At 41.7% G+C, this 21962-nt stretch overlaps 4 long non-coding RNA genes across 4 annotated transcripts; 2 read left to right on the top strand and 2 right to left on the bottom strand.

Annotated features, from left to right (window-relative positions):
* Positions 1–8111: 8111 nt before the first annotated feature.
* Positions 8112–9654, top strand: LOC145445403 (uncharacterized). Its single transcript, XR_013917004.1, has 2 exons — positions 8112–8363; positions 9211–9654. It is a non-coding gene; the product is annotated as an uncharacterized LOC145445403 (long non-coding RNA).
* On the bottom strand, positions 8858–10928 carry LOC145445402 (uncharacterized). Its single transcript, XR_013917003.1, has 3 exons — positions 10577–10928; positions 10344–10502; positions 8858–9177 (listed from the first exon to the last, which is right to left on the bottom strand). It is a non-coding gene; the product is annotated as an uncharacterized LOC145445402 (long non-coding RNA).
* A 3141-nt stretch (positions 10929–14069) lies between these two features.
* Positions 14070–15144, top strand: LOC145445521 (uncharacterized). The gene is made up of 3 exons (XR_013917066.1): positions 14070–14393; positions 14684–14808; positions 14970–15144. It is a non-coding gene; the product is annotated as an uncharacterized LOC145445521 (long non-coding RNA).
* On the bottom strand, positions 15093–16522 carry LOC145445520 (uncharacterized). The gene is made up of 2 exons (XR_013917064.1): positions 15902–16522; positions 15093–15324 (listed from the first exon to the last, which is right to left on the bottom strand). It is a non-coding gene; the product is annotated as an uncharacterized LOC145445520 (long non-coding RNA).
* Positions 16523–21962: the final 5440 nt, after the last annotated feature.

Raw genomic sequence — 21962 nt, 5'->3', positions numbered from 1 at the left:
CTTAGTGGCTTACCAGTACATTACTGTAAATTTTCCGAGAGTCGTTGATATGGCAAGTGTTATATGCCTCATTGTGTAAGGATGACGGTCATTTGATCGCAGAAGATGCATCAATTAGAAACAAAAAGTTATCAGGAGGATGGGTTCCGTTTATGAAGAAGAGGTATGGATGCCTGGTCCTCTCCTGGAAAAGTAGTCTGCAGAATATCATTGCACCAGCATGATTTATCCTGCTTCCGCTGCAGTAAATCAGTACCCCCATGAGTGTTGTGTGTTGTGGAAAATTATGCTATGTACATTGTACATTTGCTGCTGTGAGGTCCTACAACAGGGGTCGGCAACCTTTTGCTAGTCGCGGGCCAAATTTCGGGTGAACAACCTTTTGGCGGGCCGGATTTTTTCTTAGTACTATATTTTACGCTCACTTCGTTATATTATCCTACATTGCTGCAATCTCAATCATACCAATCCGAAGACACATGTATTTACACTTCAACGACACAGAATAATTGTGACAATTGACGCAGCTTGCTTTGTGAAAGGTTTTCAACTTCTGGTAAGAAGTCAGATGCAACAAGAATCAGACCCTATTCAAAATGGACGTCCGAAATACGTGATCTTAGCTTGCTGTTCGTGAATTTCATTGTTCAAAACTATTGTTCACATGCGTACGTGCTTCCAAAAATCGATGCAATTTCTTTTGCATTGCTGGTCAAGCTGGGATAAAGACCAATTTCAAGAACGTACACTTTGTCAAAGTCATGCAGCGATATGCTCTTTGTATGAAATTTGTCATTCAACTCAACTGCATCGCATTTCAGAAAGGCCCATTTGAAATTTTCAGGCAATGGTATTGGCGTCCACATTAAACAGAGTACTGAATAGTCAGAATTCATTTTGTAGAGAAGGATGTCGGAAAAGCGGGTGAATATTCAGTAGTTAAATTTCGTATCACAATTACAAATGTAGTGTTGGTACTAGGTTTTCTCTCCTCCAATGAGCGAACATGACAGATATAGGCCTACATGACATCGCCATATTGATTCTCTGCTTCTAGTAATATCTGGCGTAACTGATTCAGTTAATGAGACAAAAATCATTAACAGTTCTCAACATTGTGGCCTAAACACTATTCAGGTTTTTTGTCTTGGCACACAATGCCTTCTGGAAAATCAAACTATAGACAGGCTAACTAACATACGGAGGCTAGTTATCTATAATTTAATAGTTTGAGATTCCGTCATTGCGTCTAAGATGCTCCAAGCGTTTTTTGAAGCAAAGGAAGAACACCTTTATTGTCACACCCCGTTAGAGTGATTAACCCTTTAAAAAAGCATGGAACACCTTCGGTTGCGAGATACATCCCCATTGATATAAGCACTGATCCAGTCTAGTCTTATCTCCATCCCCTACTTCAACCACCTTCGTTTTATGGCGTAACAATAGACTAATACGATGTAGGCTACTATTATATCGTAGCAATGCCGCATTTTTTTCATGCAGCGCTGCACTGCAGATTGAAACTCATTATGAAGCGGCGGGCCGTATTCTTGTTATTCTATTTTATTATGTCGCGGGCCGGACCTTTTCGCTTGGCGGGCCGGATCCGGCCCGCGGGCCGTAGGTTGCCGACCCTTGTCCTACAACATATAAAAATCATGCGTTTGAAGTACAATGAAGCTGATGAAACTTCAGTCAAGGCAGCCTCATCTATTCTGTTTTCAATGAAAGAGGTTGCAGAAGAGACGTCAGTGTCAAAAGCTGTTGCAAAAGAATAAACCGTACAAGTCAGCAGTCACGGAATCTTGTTCTGACAATTCAACAATTCGGAAAAGGGGATAGCTGAATCTACAGAGATTCATCCGTTATTGAAAGAAGCATACTCTATAGTTGATAGTGTAAAGCAACCATCATTCCAATTATGAATCCTCAAGATTACCGGACCACGACTGACCTATCGATCTCGCTTCCAATGACATGCCGCCCTATTTCTTGTCGCTTTCTTTTTCTATACTGTATTCTTTACTTTCATTCAGTGTGCATGCCTCCTCTTTACTACGCCTAGGCCAAGGTGGGTGTCCGATTCCATTGACAAATCCAAGTCGCTTCGACATCTTCCTGTCTATTCATTGTATCGCATTTTTTGTGGTGTATTGAACTGATAAAATTGCTAATAAACCAATGATGATGATGATGAACACTAAGCACTGTCCGATATTGAAAGCATGGCGTCATTTGTGTACTTCCAACTGAAAGACTTGGCAATCAGGTTTAGTTGTAAGACAACTATATATCTCATATTACTTCAACAAAACAGGACTATTGTCAGTTGCTCACTACATGGACTCTTATTATACGTATCTGATTATCTGATACCTATTATGTTGGTAGCACAACAAACTTTGCTACAACCTTCAAGATTTTCAAGTACAAACTCGATGATCAAAAATGACCAAGGCTCACAAGCTCATTTTTGTGTTTTACAATTTTTGGATATGGTAATGCTATTTGTATCAATTTGGTTTACACCATAGTATTTTGCTTTTTGTCTCAGTCCCATACATGGGTTTCTCAAATAGCAGGTTGACATTCCTTCTTCCTAAGAATTATGTTAATGTGTAATAATGAGCAATTGAGCATGCATAAACCCGTTGCTTAGAATGTTATAATCCAATGTTTATGTGCTTACCATACTATTTATTTTTGGGTCGGGCAAAAAAATATTCGAGAACCTTTGCTTTATGGACTATATACGTTGCGACTTCAGTTTATAACCGTTCCATTTTATTCAACAAAATAAGTCAACAATACAACTGGCAGGGTTGTAATGACTCGAGTCATGACTCGACTCGAGTCAGACTCGAGTCACGATTTTTTTGTGACTCGACTTGACTCGAGTCATTTTCTTGAAATGGGAAAATGACTCGACTCGACTCGAGTCAATATTTAGATTGACTCGACTTGTACTCGAGTCATTACGCATGACTCGACTCAAGTCATTGACTCGGCTCATTTTATATGACTTGAAGGTGAAGAATTTTGCGAACCACAATGGTTAGATCAACGCATGTGACGAATTCGGTCGACATCGCTATTTGTCACCACTGCTTTCGTTGCACTCGTCTGATATCAGATATGCCGCCGTAAAAACAAAAGACAATGGTACATAGTAGCAAAGAGCAATGCATTGTACAAAATCATCCAGTGATGAAGAGGTAATAGATTCTCCGCCATCAAAGTACTCGAAAATTTTCAATTTTACAAGCAAACAATCGAAGCAAAGTCCAATTAGAGCCAATAAAATGACTCAGATGGTCAAGTAGTGTGCCTTTGTAGATTTCGTGTACTGACTGTTACATCGGACGCTGATTATAGCGCGTGCGACTGATTGATTGCTCGTTAATTAGTTGGAATCGTGTTGTTTGATAGTCGTGAATATTGGGACTCAGAGCTCGTGTGACCCGTGGAGAGAGAGGTCGTTGTTGCGTTGCAGTTGTGCCACTTTCTATTTTTGCATCTTTTAAATATACTTCTCACAAGCTATCGCGGCCCATCATCAAGAATGGCCAGTTTCAAGGTGACGGATGTGTTGACGCGGTATGATGGAGCGGGTGATATCGCAACATGGATAAAGCAGGCGAAACTGGCAAAAGCTTTGCTAAAACTTGAGGATTTGGCTGTAGTAATCCCGATGTTTCTCGACGGTGATGCATTTGCCGTGTACGACCAGTTACCGGAGACTGAGAAGAAGGACGAAAATCGTATCGAAGAGGCTCTGTTGCGTGCCTTCGCCTGCGATCAGTTTTCGGCGTATCAGGAATTCAAGATGAGGGTGTTGAATGAAGGAGAGTCGGTCGACGTTTTCATTGCCGACTTGAAACGATTGGCAAAGTTGGCGGGCATCGGGGAAAACGAAGACGAACAGCTGTTGAAATTATCTTTTGTCGTGGGGTTGCCAAAACGTGTGTCTGCTCAGATAAGGGCGACACCAAAGGTGGAGCAGTTAAAATTGACGGAGTTGGTATCGATAGCACGTGCCCTCGTTACCGATCATGGATTGGATGGTGCCGAGATGAGCGCCGTTGCCAATTCTTATGGTAAAGAAAGAAGAGTGCGGTGTTTTCTGTGTGGTGGACCTCATTTAAGAATATTCTGCAAATCGATTGTGTGTTTTCGTTGCAAAGAAAGCGGCCACATTGCTCGATACTGCCAAAAGGTTGACCGACGACAGGGAAACGAGGGTGGGGAGCTGTGTGCGCCAGCAACGTCCCCATCAGATGGAATGGCGCATTGATTTCTAGGATGTCCATTATAGCGTGCGGTCGAAGTATTATGGCACTTTTTGATACCGGGTGTACTCAATCCTTGGTAAACCTGAGTTTAGTGAAAGGTCGGAGAATTTTCAGATCCTACAAGGTGGTGTTGTCGGCTGATGGTGCGAGAATGAAAATTGAAGGTGAAGCAATAATTCCGATCGAAATAGATGGAAAACTTCTCGACGTTCGGTGTGTAGTGGTAAAATCGCTGATTCCTGGTCTTGATTTCGTCGTGGGCACAGACGTTCTGAAGCATTTCAAATTCGTACTGGATCATGGACGTCCGAGTATATGTGCGACTGCGTCGTGCGAATTTGTAGCGGGCGAGAAGAGTCTATTACCGAGAAGACCCGTTGAAAGTGCCGTTGCTAGCGAACTGTCCGTTCAGAAAAGAAACTATGCTGTCAGTTTCAACGGAAATATGTGGATTGTCGAGTGGGAGTGGAAGAGCACGCCAGTGCTGAAGAATCGAGTCGGAGTGTACAGAATCGCAGACGGGGCGGTTTTTGAGAAGTTCCGGTCAGAAGTAGAACGATGGATTGACAACGGCTGGTTGGTGGAGACTCGATCAAAAACCGCTGGCGTGATTCCTCTAATGGCGGTCGTTCAAGAAAGAAAAAACAAGGTTCGACCAGTTTTGGATTTCCGAGAACTCAACGAGTTTGTCGAATGCAGTGGGGCAGACGCGGACGTTTGCCAAGAGAAATTGAGGAAATGGAGGCAGATGCCGGCAAACTGCGCACTAGTGGACCTTCGCGACGCATACATGCAGGTGGGCGTGTCGTCTAATTGTAGTCGATATCAAAGGATCGAATTCGAAGGTGGGACGTACGAGCTGAAGAGACTGGGATTCGGACTCAATTGCGCTCCTGAAATAATGAAATCGATCGTTTCGAAAGTGCTGTCTTCCGACGAGCGTGTATCGGCCGCTACAGATCATTATTACGACGACATCATCGTAAATCTCGACCTAATTAGCGTTGAGGCAGTCGTGAGTCTCTTGTCAAAGTATGGTCTTCGATGCAAGCCGCCAGAAAGAATACAAGACGCGAGTGTTTTGGGTTTGAAATTGCATGAAGTTGGCGACCTGTTACGTTGGAAGCGATCTAATGCGCTGGATTTTCCAATTTCCGATTCCATGTCAAAGAGAGAAGTATTTTCGATATGCGGCAAATTGGTCGGTCATTATCCAATTGCCGGTTGGTTGCGAGTAGCTACCAGTTTCGTCAAACGTTCGTGTGTCGGCGCGACATGGGATTCTGCGGCGGGTGTCGTAGCGGTGGACAGATTGTCGGAGGTCGTAAGAAAAGTGACGAAAGAGGACCCAGTCGCAGGTGTCTGGTCAGTGCCTTCATTTGGTAAATGGAGTTTGTGGTGCGACGCAAGTAAGATAGGTCTTGGCGCTCTGTTGGAGAAAGATGGAAAGGCGGTGGAGGATGGGGCATGGCTAAGAAAGGAAGACGATGGGTCACATATAAATTTGGCTGAATTGAATGCGGTGGCGAAAGGCGTAAACATGGCGGTGAAGTGGGAGGCGAGAGAGTTCACTGTGTATACCGATTCGGCTACCGTCCACGCCTGGTTATCTTCTCTGCTTAAGAAGGACAGGAAGATCAGAGTTTCTGGACTGTCTGAGATGCTGGTGAAGAGAAGACTCACTTTGCTTGACGAGACTGTGGATGCGTACGGAATAAAATGGTCTGTGGAGTTGGTTCCGTCGCACAAGAACAAAGCCGATGCGTTGACGCGAGTTTCAAAGGAGTGGCTCAAAAAGACTTGCGTTGCGGCGGTCACGCATTCAGTCGATATGTCCACCGACGCGGTGAAGAGAATTCACAACATGAATCACCGGGGTGTTGATACGACGCTTCATTTCTGCAAGCAGGTGTGTCCCCATATCACAAAAGACACCGTACAGTCGGTAGTTGAACAATGTGATGTTTGCAAGTCGATCGATCCCCAACCGCGACGTTGGGTTGGTGGCGAATTGAGCGTGACCGAAGACTGGGAAAGATTAGCGACTGATGTTACGCACCTCGCGAACGGTAAAAAGTATTTAACAATCATCGATTGCGGTCCCAGCAGGTACGCCGTGTGGAGAGAGATCAAAGACGAATCGGATATGGTGATTACGAAGGCTTTGGAAGACATTTTCTCGGGATACGGGCCGCCTCGACAATTGCTGTGTGACAATGCGAAATCATTTCGATCGCATCGTCTGAGACAATTGTGCAATGTTTGGCGAGTCGATTTGGAATTTAGATGTGCATATCGACCGTCGGGAAATGCGATCATTGAGCGACACCACAGAACGATCAAGACCATGAATGCGAGAACGGGAGTGAGTATACAAGAGTGTGTTTTTTGGTATAATTTGTCTCCGCAGAGTAGCACGAACTTGGTACCGGCTGAAAAGATATTCTCACGTACATGGCGTAACCCCTTCCTGGAATCGTCAGAAGAGACAACCGTAAGCCGAACCGAGCCCAAGGTGCGCGACTTGTCCGTTGAGGACATTGTCTGGGTGAAGCCGGCGAACAGCCGATGCACGACGAAGTGGAACATTGGTAAGATTACTAACATACTTTCAGATCATAAAGTGGAGGTTGATGGCATCCCGAGACACGTCGGTGATGTGAGAAGAGTTAGTCATCAGCCAAGTTCGGTATTCCGTGATTCACCCAGAGTACCGTTGACGTGGATAACTGCCAATCGATCGCCAGAGGATCGTGAAGATGAGGCTGATAGAGCGCGGCGCAGCGAAGAGATCGCACAAGAAAGTGGTGTGACTCGAGAACAAGTTGGAGAAGAGGTCCAGTCCGGTCTTAGAAGAAGTACGCGAACCCGACGAAGGCCAGTGCGCCTTGGAGACTACGCGACTGACTTCGGAGGAGGAGGGGGGCAAGAAGATGACGACGATGATGATGATGATGAAGAGTGATATTCATCACGGGGGAATGTGCCTTTGTAGATTTCGTGTACTGACTGTTACATCGGACGCTGATTATAGCGCGTGCGACTGATTGATTGCTCGTTAATTAGTTGGAATCGTGTTGTTTGATAGTCGTGAATATTGGGACTCAGAGCTCGTGTGACCCGTGGAGAGAGAGGTCGTTGTTGCGTTGCAGTTGTGCCACTTTCTATTTTTGCATCTTTTAAATATACTTCTCACAAGTAGCCTACATGGAAGAGACTGATAAGATCATATGTAGATCTGAAGGCGATGATTCTTTGCATTTTTGGCGACTAGAATGGATGAGTATCTAATGCTCTTCAGTGTGGTTTAAAATTCCTGCATCTAATGCACCAGTGGAACGTGTATCCAGTGGGTGTGGATTATTCTAAGGCCACGCCGCCTCAACATAAATGAGAATCTCCTTTCCACTTTAGTATTTTTCAAGTGTAACTCATTGATTTTATATCTGCTGTCTATCAAAACACACAATACCCTCCGTCCATTTGACGTTTTGTTAGGTATGTGCATTGTGCACGTGAGTAATAATGAATGGCTAATGTTGTGTGATGTTTGTACAATAGGGCCGATCAAAAATAACTTCTTTTTTATTATATTGGGTGGCTACTTGATAAAATTGTTACGTTGCATAAAAAGAAAACTGAATCTGGCTTGATTTCAGAAGGTGGAATCAATGATATGAGAGGAGAAAATTTTGGATTTGGAAATACATGGAGTATTTTTAGTGAGAAATGATTTCATACAATATAATTACATAATAGTTGTAAGTTGACTATTTTTTCATATCCAAAATATTCCACTCCAATAACTTCGCTTCTTCCAGTTGGAATAGACACTTACGTGACCTTTGACACGAACCAATCAGGTTGCAGCAGGATGTAAACAAAGAACAAGCCCGGGCAAGCTTACTATGAGCTCTTATGGAAAAAGGTTGAAAAATATAGGTTTTTAGCAAAATTACATTGAATTGGGAATAGCTGGCTTTGGTGAATGGTAATAACGTAGAGCTAGTATGTATTTGCAGTGTTATAACCTACAATAAGCATGAATGGTGGCAAGCACGCATCAGCATGGTATGTCCAAATGAATGAATTTCTGACAACTTTTCGGATGAAGCAACTATTGCTGTATTATCCTTAGTCGTATACTATAGGATTGTCGTACCGAAGAGCATGTATTAGAGGAATCTTGAGTCAGGATATGTGTGGTATCCATTATGTGGGCTTGGCGTTATATGCGTTCTATTTATGGAATCGACATTCGTGTATAGTAGTCTAAAGTCTGTATCATTATCTAGCAAATTACTGTTACACTGGACACCTGTATGCATATTCAATGATCATATTAATATGATATATGTTAGGCAACATGATCCGTTCCCAGCTGAAATCTAACTCGTGTGTTGAATCAGGATAAATGCCGGATAAACACTGTGCTAATAGCCTGTGTAATATGGAGATGGCTACCCAGACCGTTCCTAGTGTGCGCTTTTACCTTTCCCAGAACCAATAACATGCATGGAAGAATGTAAAATCTGGATAAAGGCATGTGGACTTCCTTGTAGTCATCTGAATTCTCATTTTATTAATAAAATGACATATCTATTATTGTACCAAAAATTGAATCGTGACATAATCTAGATGAAACAATTCTGTGTTTCAAAATGAGTCCAATCTGAAATGCAGTCACACTTGATGCCACAATCGACTTGGTGTGTGTCTAGTTTTATTCCACTCCAGTCTTGTTGCTTGATGGTGTGTGATGTATTGAAATTGTTGAGAGCAATATATATTCAATAATGAGATGAATGGTTGAAATTGGTAGCGGTGATACGTTGCATGAGTCGGACGAGTACGCCTTGATAGGTGCCTGCACAGCAGTATTGCTCTGTAAAATAAACATATTATATATTTTGTGCAGGCTTGATGGATTTCTTTTATGAAGCTGCAGAAAGAGGAAGTCGATGGATAAAACGCAAGAAAATCAAATTTCTGGAAGAAGTATAGAAGCACAAAACAGGAAACTCGTCCAGGAAAATTACAAATTGACGGACAATTATTGCCAGTGAAGTTCAGTTCTCAGAGGAGCATCATAATGTCAAAAGATGCGGAGAAGCTGAAATTTTATGCTAGACTACATTAAATTCTTTCTGAATTGTCCGACTTATCCTACTGACGGCAAATTTATGGTATTGCTGTAAGCATACTATTAAACAATTGGTTCAGCCACATGTAACTGCTTCATTAAATCGCGATTTGGCCATGTAGATATGTGGTTCGTAAAAATGCACCATTTGCATTCATTCATGATTTCTCAAATCTAGAATGATTATTGACTGTCAATAAATCACATACAACTTTGAAAGGATTGATGGATTGTGGTACACTTACTTTTATGCAGGAACTGTTCACAGGGAGCATTTCAGATCGAAATATTAGTTAAATATGTGGATTCGACAAGAAATGCAAGAAAATGATGGAGTTCAGCTATGGTGAGCCAGGCAATGCTATCATGGCAGAAAAGGGATTCACCATTGAGTCTGAAATCAAGAAATTGAATCTAGATTTAAATATTCCTGCACATGATTTACACAACGTCAAATGCCTGAGCAAGACTGTTCCACAACAAGAAAGATGGCGAGAGAACGTATTCATATTGAACAGCTGATCGGAAGAATCAAGGAGTATAAAATTTTGTTCGGTGTCATACTATGCAGCATTGTGTATCACAACTAACCAAATACTGACTAATTGCATACTCTAATTCAAGATTGAAAATTAAAAATGAATGACGCAACATATTCGGCAATTGTGCAAATTCAGTTCCATTGTGAATATCGTAATGCCTAATAGCATGCTACGGATCGTATTTGCGCGGTGCCAAGGTCAGTCTGTACCAACAGTGCATGTCTAGATATTCCAGTGGTGTGCATTGAAGCTTATTTAGATGCCCAATTTGTTGAATGAACAATTCTCCAGAAGAAAATGTTCTAGGATTATTTGTGTTTGGTGGAATGTTATAAAACTGAAGACACCAGATACACCAAAATCTACCTTGAGGCAGGAGTTGATCGGTTGCGAGTACGGTGGAGAGATTGCTTGTCAATCACAATGGAGCTCACTGATGCTGATGCAAATCACAATGTAGTCCTTTTAGCTTCAGGTGCTGGATTGTCTTAATCAATGCATATGCATGAGAGCATATATCAGAACCTAATATGAAAATAAATCATGGTTAAAATATCTATTGCAGGAGTCTCTGAAAATATGTCTTTTTCCTTACTTACCCTGTCTTACAAGTGCAAGACGAATCAATAATGGATTTTCCGAGAACGTGTATTTCCATTGAGTGTGTTATCTCACTTTTCCGCAAGTTGCGATAACATTGGCTGTTCACTAGAATATTGCTTCCAAAAAGAGTGGATTGTCTCCTCAATCTTTATCCCTAAATCGTGTGCGTAGCGCTCCATGAAATACTTCGAAGCTTTCTCCGCGGTGTTAGAAGAAGATGCTGTTCCACTCAAATCCATAAATTCGATAGAATCTCCATAGCTTTCAAGTTTCATAATAAATACACAAAAATTGTGATGTGTGGAAGCAGCTATATTTCATAGTATATATATTTCTGAACATGAGATCAGCTTGAAAATTTTGCTCGAGACCTGGAGCCTATGAAATCGTCAAAATATGCATCACCACAATCCTATAGTATAGTATACAACAATCGTCGCTTAATCCGAAAAGTTGTCAAAAACCCGTGTATTTGGACACAGCACGCTGGTGCGTACTTGCCACCATTCATGTTCATCCTAGATTAAAAGCTGCAACTACATACTAGCTCTACGCTATTACTATTCATTAGGGACAGTCATCCCCAATTCAACGTAATCTTGCTTAAAACCTTCATTTTTCAACCTTTTTCCATAAGAACTCATAGTAAGCTTGCCCGGGCTTGTTCTTTGTTTACATCCTGCTGCAACCTGATTGGTTCGTGTCAAAGGTCACGTAAGTGTCTATTGAGCCAAATTTGATATGAATCATATTTTTACACAATCTAGCAATATCATGAGATAGCCGGTAAAATCCGAAAAGTCTCTATTTGTAATTAATCCAAAATATTTTCTCTTAGCATTGCTTTTTACTGGTTGGAATTGCGCCAAATTTAAGTTCTTTTAGATCATCTAACAATTTTAAGAAGTAGCTTCCTTTTTGAGATTATGTCCTCATTTTTGAGAATTTTTTTTGGTAAACGTAGGGCAAATTCGACTAAGATAACAGTAAATCAGCACTAAAGTAACGCTCTGGCGACTATTTCGGGAGCTGAGCAGGAAAGTTGACCTTTTTCTGGTCAACCACCTGATATAATGTGAAAGCAAAACTGTACCTCTACATAAACGTTTATCTGTTGATTCTTTACCAGCTTGTATCTAGATAGACGTGCTTCGTAAGTTCTCTATCAGATAGTATGTAGACGTGAATTCGTTAATTCTCAATAAGCTATTTGTGAGCGGTCGTCGATGTGCTCGTAATAAAAACTGAATGCTTGTATTTGTGATATATCAGACTGACAAGACAGATATTTGATTTAAAGTTCTAAGATTAGTAAAGTTATCGTATTGGTGGCCTGTCTCGTCTATCTATCGCATCGGTAAATGAGGCCAGGAACTGTATGTTATCTGCCTAAATAAACATGTGCCAAGACTATGATAGGGACAAAATAAGCATGTTTGGCAAGCAAGGAATTCGATATCACCCAAGCAGGATTGAAAACATATGTTGACATGACTTCAATACTGTGACTTGGACTCGACTCGAGTCAAAACACTATGACTCGGACTTGACCCTTAAAACGGTGACTTGGACTCGGACTCGAGTCGGTGATGAATTGAAAATGACTCGACTCGACTCGAGTCAAAACCACAAAAGTCAGATTGACTCGTGACTCGGAACCATGTGACTTGGTTACAACCCTGACAACTGGTACATCGTTTAATTGTCAATGATCAGAGAGGATGAGATCTATAGTTGCATGGTATTATTAGTATTATAACTGCTAAAATACTACTGGGACACTGTTTAATTGTCAATAATCAGAAAGGATGAGATCTAGTTGGTGTTATTAGTATTTTATCATTTAAAAACACCAACAGATAGTGATGAGATTGAAGAATAGGAAGGTATTGAAAGGATATGAAGTCTTTCAACCAGACAGCTATTTGGCTAAAGTAATAATATATCTAGAAAGGGTTTGTGTTGAACCCAGTCCAACCTGGTGTAGTATCGGGCGCTAAATGGCGAAAATAATAATGATAGAATCATTGCAGTTAGTGATAAGGATAGAATCATAATTTCAGAACTTCCATCACGAGAACAAGACGCCAAGAAATAGCATCATTTTCGTCGGCTAACAGCGAGCGGTTGACTAAAAAAAAAGGTCATCTTTGCGCTAAGAGCTAAAATCACCGTTTTTCGCTCCGAGATACCGGCCGGAGCGTCACTTCTGTGCTAATTTGCGGCATATCACTCGCAATTTGCTCTAAATCTGACCTAAATTTTCAAAAAAGAGGACAAAATCTCAAAAAGAGGACAAAAGGGCGTCCTCCGAGGACACTTTCAAAAAAGTCAAAAAAGAGGACAAATCCTCCTAAAAGAGGACGTATGGTAAGCCTAGTCTACTAGTAATCTATATTAGCATAGGTCACCATTTACACGGATTTATTGTGACGCCACAGATGATCGCACAAAATTCCGATTCGCAGTCTATAGAACAGTGCTCTTCAACCGGGGTTGTCGTACACCCTACTTAGGGTGTACCAGAATTTGCAAAGGGTGTACCACTCGGATGGGGTGTACAGGGGTGTGCCAGATCCGAATTACAATTAGCCGATGGCTAATAGCTATCACAAAGGCAGGTTTATGGGCCAGTACAGGTTGACGCACAGGTTAATGAGCAATATGGTAAGATGTTATCTCAAGTGTAATAGTACATCGCTTGATTGTGATGTCATAGGCAAATATTTCTCCTATTCATTTAGCCGTCGGCAATAGACCAATGGTTCCGTTTGGTGTTGGGAAGTATGCAGTTAACAAACATGTGTTCAGCTAGTCATTTGTCTTTTAGTGATTTTTGAGGGAACCGCCGCGATAGCTCAGACATCTTGAATCGGTACTTCATACCCGACGTTAATAAATACCGCAATGCACATAAATGAAGTGACGTAGCCAGCCAGGGTCGAAACAGCTTCCATGTGTGGGACAGTATCCCACCGGCCATCCGACAGTCGACGAGCATGTCCACATTCAAGTCGAAATACAAGCAGTTACTACTAAATAAATACAGTCCATCCTCAAGATTACCGGACCACGACTGACCTATCGATCTCGCTTCCCATGACATGCCGCTCTATTTCTTGTCGCTTTCTTTTTCTATACTATCTTCTTTACTTTCATTCAGTGTGCATGCCTCCTCTTTACATCGTCTAGGCCAAGGTGGGTGTCAGATTCCATAGACTACTCCTTGTCGCTTCGACATCTTCCTGTCTATTCATTGTATCGCATTTTTGTGGTGTATTGAACTGATAAAATTGCTAATAAACCAATGATGATGAGGCTGCCGGCGGGGAAGAGGAGCCCAGATAAACCTCCGACGGGAATCGATCCGATCCGCCAGATTGGTAGGCGCTTATCGTTACCACTGAGACGCTATCTCCCCCGTTCATTCGACAACTTCCTATCCTTTCATTGTATCGAAGTGTTGTAGTCTTTTGAAATGATGAAATTGTTAAAGGTCAACTGCATCTTCATAGACAACTTTGCGGAATCATGTTCAGAATTTTTTTTCATACCGAAATGGCCGACTTTCCGTATTTCAAACTAATCGGAAATTGCCGTAATTTGGACCTAAAGTCCCAATATTGGTATGTTTACAGAAAAAGCGGAATGTTCATTGTGACGTCATGTAGTTGACATCTCTTCTGGCCGCTGCAGATGTATGCTATAGGGTTGGCGGTCTTGCAGTAGCAGGGCGCTTAATGTAGTTAGTTATGGCGGAGGTTTCGCTTGTAATGGATTCACCAGGCGAGTCCGAGTATTCAGATGTCGAATGTAAGTATGCTTTTTCCTCTCACTTACGAAAGTAATGTTGAAACGAGGACACGTTTCAAGTGTTGATGTGCTCGATCCCATATCAGTGGAACTTCTTGCTGCTCCGAAAACGAGGGGTCGTTTGAGTATGATTATTGATGACTATAACCTAAGGATGTTAGTGATATATAGTATGATCAGCCTAGCTTGTTCAGCTTAATCCGCTTGTCTAGACCAAATGAAATACACCGGTATGTGTAATGTGGTGGAGAACCTCTTTCAGTTATTAATCTTGGTATTATCAATTACAGTTGAGAGGATGGAGGTTGCCAACTTATGCAAACTATCAGGGGAGAGTTGAAGTGCCGCAAACAGGTCCCTCGAGCAACGAATGAATTATTAGTGCATCACAGCATTATCAGGATTTCAATCAAGAGTATGTATTGGAGATTGTCTCGCTATAGATATCAACAGGAATATTGTCATATAATTATAACATCCAGTTTGATGCATGAGCGAATGAGTCTCATTCACATGAAATGTTGAGTCGGGTGCCAAATAATGACCCGTCAGTAACACAACAATTACGCTTTTCAGGAAGCTGAGAAAAACTGTACACGGAAATTTTGTTGGCTGGCCACTGGGATTCTGCAACAAAAGCCAACGAAAAATCCTGTCTGCGCATCCGATCAAATCCAGTACTTTTCAATTTTACAATGCTTCGTGAAGGAATAGTTGTATTGAAAATAATAAATGCAACATAACCAATCCATCAACAGTACTACTGTGTCAGGGAGAGAAATATAGAGTTTTGTGTCCAGCAATAGCTTCTTTCAACTAATTTTGACGATGCCGTTTGTCGAATGAGGATGAATCATCACAGTAGACTTGGTCGACTCGGCCGTTTCTGGTCTTGCTTTAATGAATGCGTCAACTTCATCATTGCAGGAATCTAGAGCAGAAGTAAAAATATCACTGAGTTTTATAACAAAGTCGAATCAAAGGCATGAAGGATTGCCAACTGCATCCTACCTAACTTTACGACTATTATGATGATAGTGATAAGTTTTCATCTTTTACTGAGCGGTCAATATTGATAGGCTCAGTCACAGATATCTGACACTCCTCATTCAATAACTAAAGTAACTAATATGATTACATGACCGTACATGTACCGTACACAAAAAGAAGTGTATTTTCAAAAGTAATAGCAACTCTTCCATTAATAGGAGGTCAGCGATATATAACCATTATACGTCATGAAGTCAGCAGGTTATGAACTCCCTTTATAGTAACTAATGCATTTATAGATCTTTTTTTCTTAATTGATTTTCAAGTGTTTTTATTTCAGACTATGTACACTTCTACTTACAAGTTTTTCAAGGCATACATATTTCAGTTATTTGCACATGCACGTGAGTGTAAACAATAATAATACTTCGATGACTACCATACCACAGTTAATACTACTATAAGCGGTTAGTTACACTCTTACAAAACTATAGCTGACACAGTACATTTTCACTTACCGATTTCGGACACTTTGTATAGCTTTAGAAGTGCGTTCCTCTGACATTACCACAATTTCACTGGTGCGTGGAAATAAAATATGAACGGCACTACTGCAGAACGTCGGCAAGAGTTGCCCGTGTTCAGTAGTCAGTTTTCTTGCGTATCTCGGATACTTCATTGAAGCAAGATACTTGTTAGTGATTCGCATTTGAAGATTGGTTGTCTATAAGTCCGCACTTTTGGTCTTAATGGCGTCCGGTCGCCTGTCGGTATATGGATGGGTTTTGGCAGCGATGTCAATGCATTGTAGGTACGGCATATTGCGTATTGGACCAACCATACGCGACATAACATCTGACTCTATGAATTATCTCCTTCACAGCTTTCATGATCCCACTCAAAGACCCAAATCCACAGCAAATCTAAGCAATAATCCCACCTAACAGCCAACAGAAATAACAAGGACTTTTGTTGTGTCAACTACTTGACGTCATTTCACGGCTGGGTGATTTCGTTTCCGTTTTCCGGAATTTCGATTTGTAATTCAAATTACTTGAAAACTATCAGGTAATTTCAATTTTCATTATTTTATTCATATTCCTAACCACATAATGTACGAAATAAGGTGAAGTCATTTTGAAGATGATAGAACTGACACTGTGGTCCGGTGTCAACAGATTACAATGACATGACCGTTAAAAGTTTACTACATTTTCGAATTACAAAACATATAATAAAGTACAAAACGACATGGAATAAAGTAAAATTGTGTCGTAACTCATAACTAGACGTTGAAGAATTACATTACTTGACAAAATGAAATTACTTGACAAAATTTTCAGCAAAATATAAGCTTCAACAAAGTCCACGAAAAGATAACTTGAGAAAATTACGAGATGCGCCTGATCCGCGGTCCGCCGTTTACATTACAAATTTTGTGATAGTCCGCCGGTCCGCAGTTCCGCTCCGTCCGCCGTTTAGTATTACATGTTCCGCTGTTCCAGGGTCCGCCGTTTAGTATTGAGCTATTTTGTTATGGTCCACCCGGTCCGCAGTTCCGCTCGGTCCGCTGTTTAGTATTACATGTTCCGCTGCTCCGCGGTCCGCCGTTTAGTATTGAGCTATTTTGTTACGGTCCGCAGTTCCGCTTGGTCCGCCGTTTAGTATCGCTAGTTCCGCAGTCCGCTCGTTCCGCCGTTTAGAGTTGCCCATTCAGAATATTCAGACTAGATTACTAACCTACGTAGGGCAACTCTAAACGGCGGAACGAGCGGACTGCGGAACTAGCGGAACTTGCAATACTAAACGGCGGACCAAGCGGAACTGCGGACCGAGCGGACTGTAACAAAATAGCTCAATACTAAACGGCGGACCGCGGAACAGCGAAACATGTAATACTAAACAGCGGACCGAGCGGAACTGCGGACCGGGCGGACCATAACAAAATAGCTCAATACTAAACGGCGGACCGCGGAACAGCGGAACATGTAACACTAAACGGCGGAACTGCGGACCGGCGGACTATTACAAAATTTGCAATGTAAACGGCGGACCGCGGATCAGACGCATCTCGTAATTTTCTCAGGTTATCTTTTCCTGGACTTTGTTGAAGCTTATATTTGGCTAAAAATTTTGTAAGTTATTTCATTTTGTCAAGTAATGTAATTCTTCAACGTCTAGTTATGAGTTGCGACACAATTTTACTTTGTTACTCTCTCTCTCTCGCTCTCTCACTTTATTCCATGTCGTTTTGTACTTTGTTTTGTAATTCTAAAATGTAGTAAACTTTTAATGGTTATGACATTGTAATCTGTTGACACCGGACCACAGTGTCAGTTCTATAATAGAACTTCTATTAACAATTTCATCATTTCAAAAGCCTGCAACTCTGCGATACAATGAAAAGATAGGAAGTTGTCGAATGGACGGGGGAGATAGCATAGTGGTAAGCGCCCACCAATCTGGCGGATGCAGTTCGATTTCCGTCGGAGGTTTATCTGGGCTCCTCTCCCCCGCCGCTGCCGTTCTTACGGCGACAAAAAAGCCCAGTAAAAGACCCAACGAAAGAAAGCACTCACAAATAATGGAAAGAACCAGCAGTAGAAAGGGCCGCGGCCTCAACAAGTTCAAGATCGAAAAGCACTGCGTGACATCGGACACTCTATGCCCAGGTGGATTTTAGATTAAAAGGATCGCAACTGCATGCGTGTCGTTCGACATCGTCCTATCCGTTCATCACATCGCATTGTGTCTTATCGCATTGTACATTGGGTGTGACTACAGATAATAAATATAACCAGGGTTGTAATGACTCGAGTCATGACTCGACTCGAGTCCGACTCGAGTCACGATTTTCTTATGACTCGACTTGACTCGAGTCATTTTTTCAAAATACGGAAATGACTCGACTCGACTCGAGTCAATCTGTGTATTGACTGGACTTGGAATCGAGTCATTGCGCATGACTCGAACCAAGTCATTGACTCGAGACTCAGACGGCCAAGACCGACATTTGATTGTAATTTGGAAGCCAACACACTATTGGGATTTCGTCTGTTGGTACTGGTACTTGACAATGCGACCAGAAACTGCTAAAAGTGAGGAAAAGTGTTATATTATAAATGCGAACCATTCGATATCACCAAACAGAGTTATAAAAAGTGGGTTTACCAAGACTTTAACTGGAAACTGAGCAGTCAGCACAATGACTTGGACTCAGACTCGACCCTATGCTCGCTGACTTGGACTCGGACTTGACTCGGTGGTGAATTGAAATGACTCGACTTGACTCGAGTCAAAACTATAAAAGTGAGATTGACTTGTGACTCGGAGCCTTGTGACTTGGTTACAACCCTGAATATAACCCAACTATATTATCCTCTTATTGTCCTGGACTGCGGGATCAGTGGTAATCAGTTTACACCAGAATACACAGATCAAAGGTAGGGGAGATGTGGTACCGATGGATCACTGGGACTGGAAATACTTGAAAAATTATCCATGATAATTCCATGATTACACTCCGTGAATTTGTCTACAATTACATGCTGGTAGAATCTGTCCTTACATGCAAAAAAATCGACCTGCTTAAGTTATGGGGTCTGTGACGAATGATTTACGTTTTAGGGGGCGTAAAGTAAATTTGGATCGACATTTGCATTTTTCTATATCACCTTTCAGACTAACAAACCTGCCATAATTTTTTATGTGAAGTATAGGGCTTGTATCAGGGTATATAATGGCACATATTTATTGAATCAACACCATCCTCGAGTGGACTATCAAGTCAATTACAATATTTATGGGGTGAGGGACCTATGGTACCATAGCCAAATCAAGCAAAATAGATGGACCAACTAATCACTTAACAGAAACTCGCTTACATATATATAGGCTGTAAACCATAGTTACCTGTGGTGTTTTATCGCTATTACGAGGTATTTGAAAGTCAAAATGTAGATTTGCGGGGATGTATATGTGGCAATAATTTTGTAAGTCTAGGCGTAAATCAAAACATGATTTTAGGCCAACATTTGAGTTGATATAATCTATTTTATTCTTGAAGGTCGCGACGAAACATTCTTCATTGGCTCGCTGTAGCTTAAGCTTATAGTACATAACAAAACAAGTTAACAAATTTGAGTTTTTGAGCGTATGTCTCATAGGTCCCAGGGTCGAGTGCCTTTGGACCCACCGGGTGGGGACCGATAACACGTTCAAGCAACAAATTTTAAACGTTTATAAATATTTTTTGAAAAGGCGGATATTCATGTAAGTGTCCGCGATAGGTAGAGCTTTTGTATCGAAGTGTCGAGACAGCAAAAGATCTGCTATTCTCGGCAGAAGATTTGAGGGCCAGAGATCATTTTGCAATTTTTGATCCATCGGTACCACATCTCCCCTACTTCATCTGATGTCCCCGTGGGAAAATTAAGCCACTTTCAACTAAGACTGTGAGAACCATAAAAGAAGTTGACCAGCGTAGTAGTTATGTGACATCCCTAATCTGACATACCTTCAAGCACTGATTTAATGAGCCGTTCGCAGTTTCACTTTACGTTCAGTTCGTACTCACACCTGCATGGCTTAATCTTTGAGACTAGCATATTCATCTTTGTCTGCTATTATATTTGTTCAGTCTGTCCACGATTTGCGTTAGTGTAATCTGTCGTCTGACCCGTCGTTTTCATTGAAAAATCCTTCTGGGATTTGTATACGAAGTTGTTATAAGTTTTCCCTTGCCAAATTATCGTGTTCAAGCAAAAAACTACTTTCTACGTGTCAGAAAGTATAAACAGTTCGTATTTCAACTTTGAATTAATCGGTTAATTTTGATATAGTCCAGAAACGTAACCACTAGAAGAGCGAGCAGATGAAAACCTACTGGCATGTTCCAAAATAAAAAGTGCTTTCCTCATTTACCTAGATAGACTAAGAGCACCATCACCGACGTGATGGAAACATCCATCTAAAAGAGAGCATCAGAGTTAGCTAGTTACATTTCATTATAATTACTACTCAAGTAGACACAATTGAATAGTATATTCATATTGAAATGAACACGGATATTTTCGGCTGATACTCGTCAGGGGTAAACGTCAGCAACTAGTAGAGAATTCAAAAGAACAGCGAACAATCGTAACACAAAATATGACGTCACCACCACCCTAAGCACGTCCCTAAATCAGCATGTCCCTAGATTCATTAGAACACGATCGGTGAAAAGCTCACCCTTAACTCATCCGCTCAAGATTGATGCGGAACAATCAAAGGCCATAAATTCTGCAATTGGCAAACACTTGTTGGATAATCCCGCCTGTGCGAAAAATGATCGAGACGACAGATTTCGCATACTTGGAAAGGGCACGGATCGCTCACACTTTCATTTGTGTGCCTTGGAGTCGACTTTTATCAAAATGCACCAGCCAAGGCTGTGTCAACAAAAAGTGTTCGTGTATCATCTGAAAATAGTAGATTGAACGCTCTCGTATTCGACATTTCGTGCTGGTGACGTCATATTTTGTGTTACGCTGTTCTTTTGAATTCTCTACTAGTTGCTGACGATTACCCATGACGAGTGTCAGCCGAAAATATTCGGGTTCATTTTAATATGAACATACTATTCATTTGTATATCAAATGTACCTCCAAGAAGCTGTTCAAGTAGAAACATACATGGAAATTCCCCCTCGATCAGAGATAGTCGATATATACCGTGTCTGTGGTGTGTTAGGACCAGGACATCATGTTTGGTGTATGTTTGGGGTGTGTTCGTACTGTGTTACAACCCGGACATCATGTCTGAGGTATGTTTGAGGTTTGTTCGTACTGCATTGCAACCTGGACATCAAGTCTGGGGTATGTTTGGGGTGTGTTGGTACTACGTTGCCACACTTGAAGACACCCCATAGTTACCCTAGACAAGATGTCCTTATGTTCGGTATGCTCCTTATTGCCAAAATGAAAGGCACCCTTTCAGAAATTAGGAGTATTGCGACATTTGCGAGTTGCGCCTGATCCGCGGTCCGCTGTTTACATTGTGGTCTTTGTAGTAGTCCGCTTGGTCCGCAGTTCCGCTTGGTCCGCCGTTTAGTATTGCAAGTTCCGCTAGTTCCGCGGTCCGCTCGTTCCGCCGTTTAGTATTGAGCTATTTTGTTATGGTCCGCTCGATCCGCGGTTCCGCTCGGTCCGCCGTTTAGTATTGCAAGTTCCGCCAGTTCCGCGGTCCGCTCGTTCCGCCGTTTAGTATTGAGCTATTTTCTTATGGTCCGCTCGGTCCGCAGTTCCGCTCGGTCCGCCGTTTAGTATTACATGTTCCGCTGTTCCGCGGTCCGCCGTTTAGAGTTGCCCAAACACGTAGGTTAGTAATCTATATTCAGACGTAGGACCTTGCAGAACGCATCAGGATGTGCAAAGAATACTGTGGTCAATCGTGGTAGGAGTCAATTAGTGGTGAACCTAACGGCCAGAGTGGAATTGGTGATGGTGGCAACGTCACGCAGGATTTTCTGTTTAATTACTTAATTATTCTATGCAGAAAAGCTCTCATCACTCAATCACAATTTAAAAGTATCAACCA

Source organism: Botryllus schlosseri, chromosome 8 (assembly GCF_051294905.1).
Source record: "Botryllus schlosseri isolate E-star chromosome 8, Bs_hap1, whole genome shotgun sequence".
In the NCBI taxonomy this organism is placed as follows: domain Eukaryota; kingdom Metazoa; phylum Chordata; class Ascidiacea; order Stolidobranchia; family Styelidae; genus Botryllus; species Botryllus schlosseri.
Note: the sequence above shows the minus strand (reverse complement) of the source record. Positions and strands in the feature narration are given on the sequence as shown.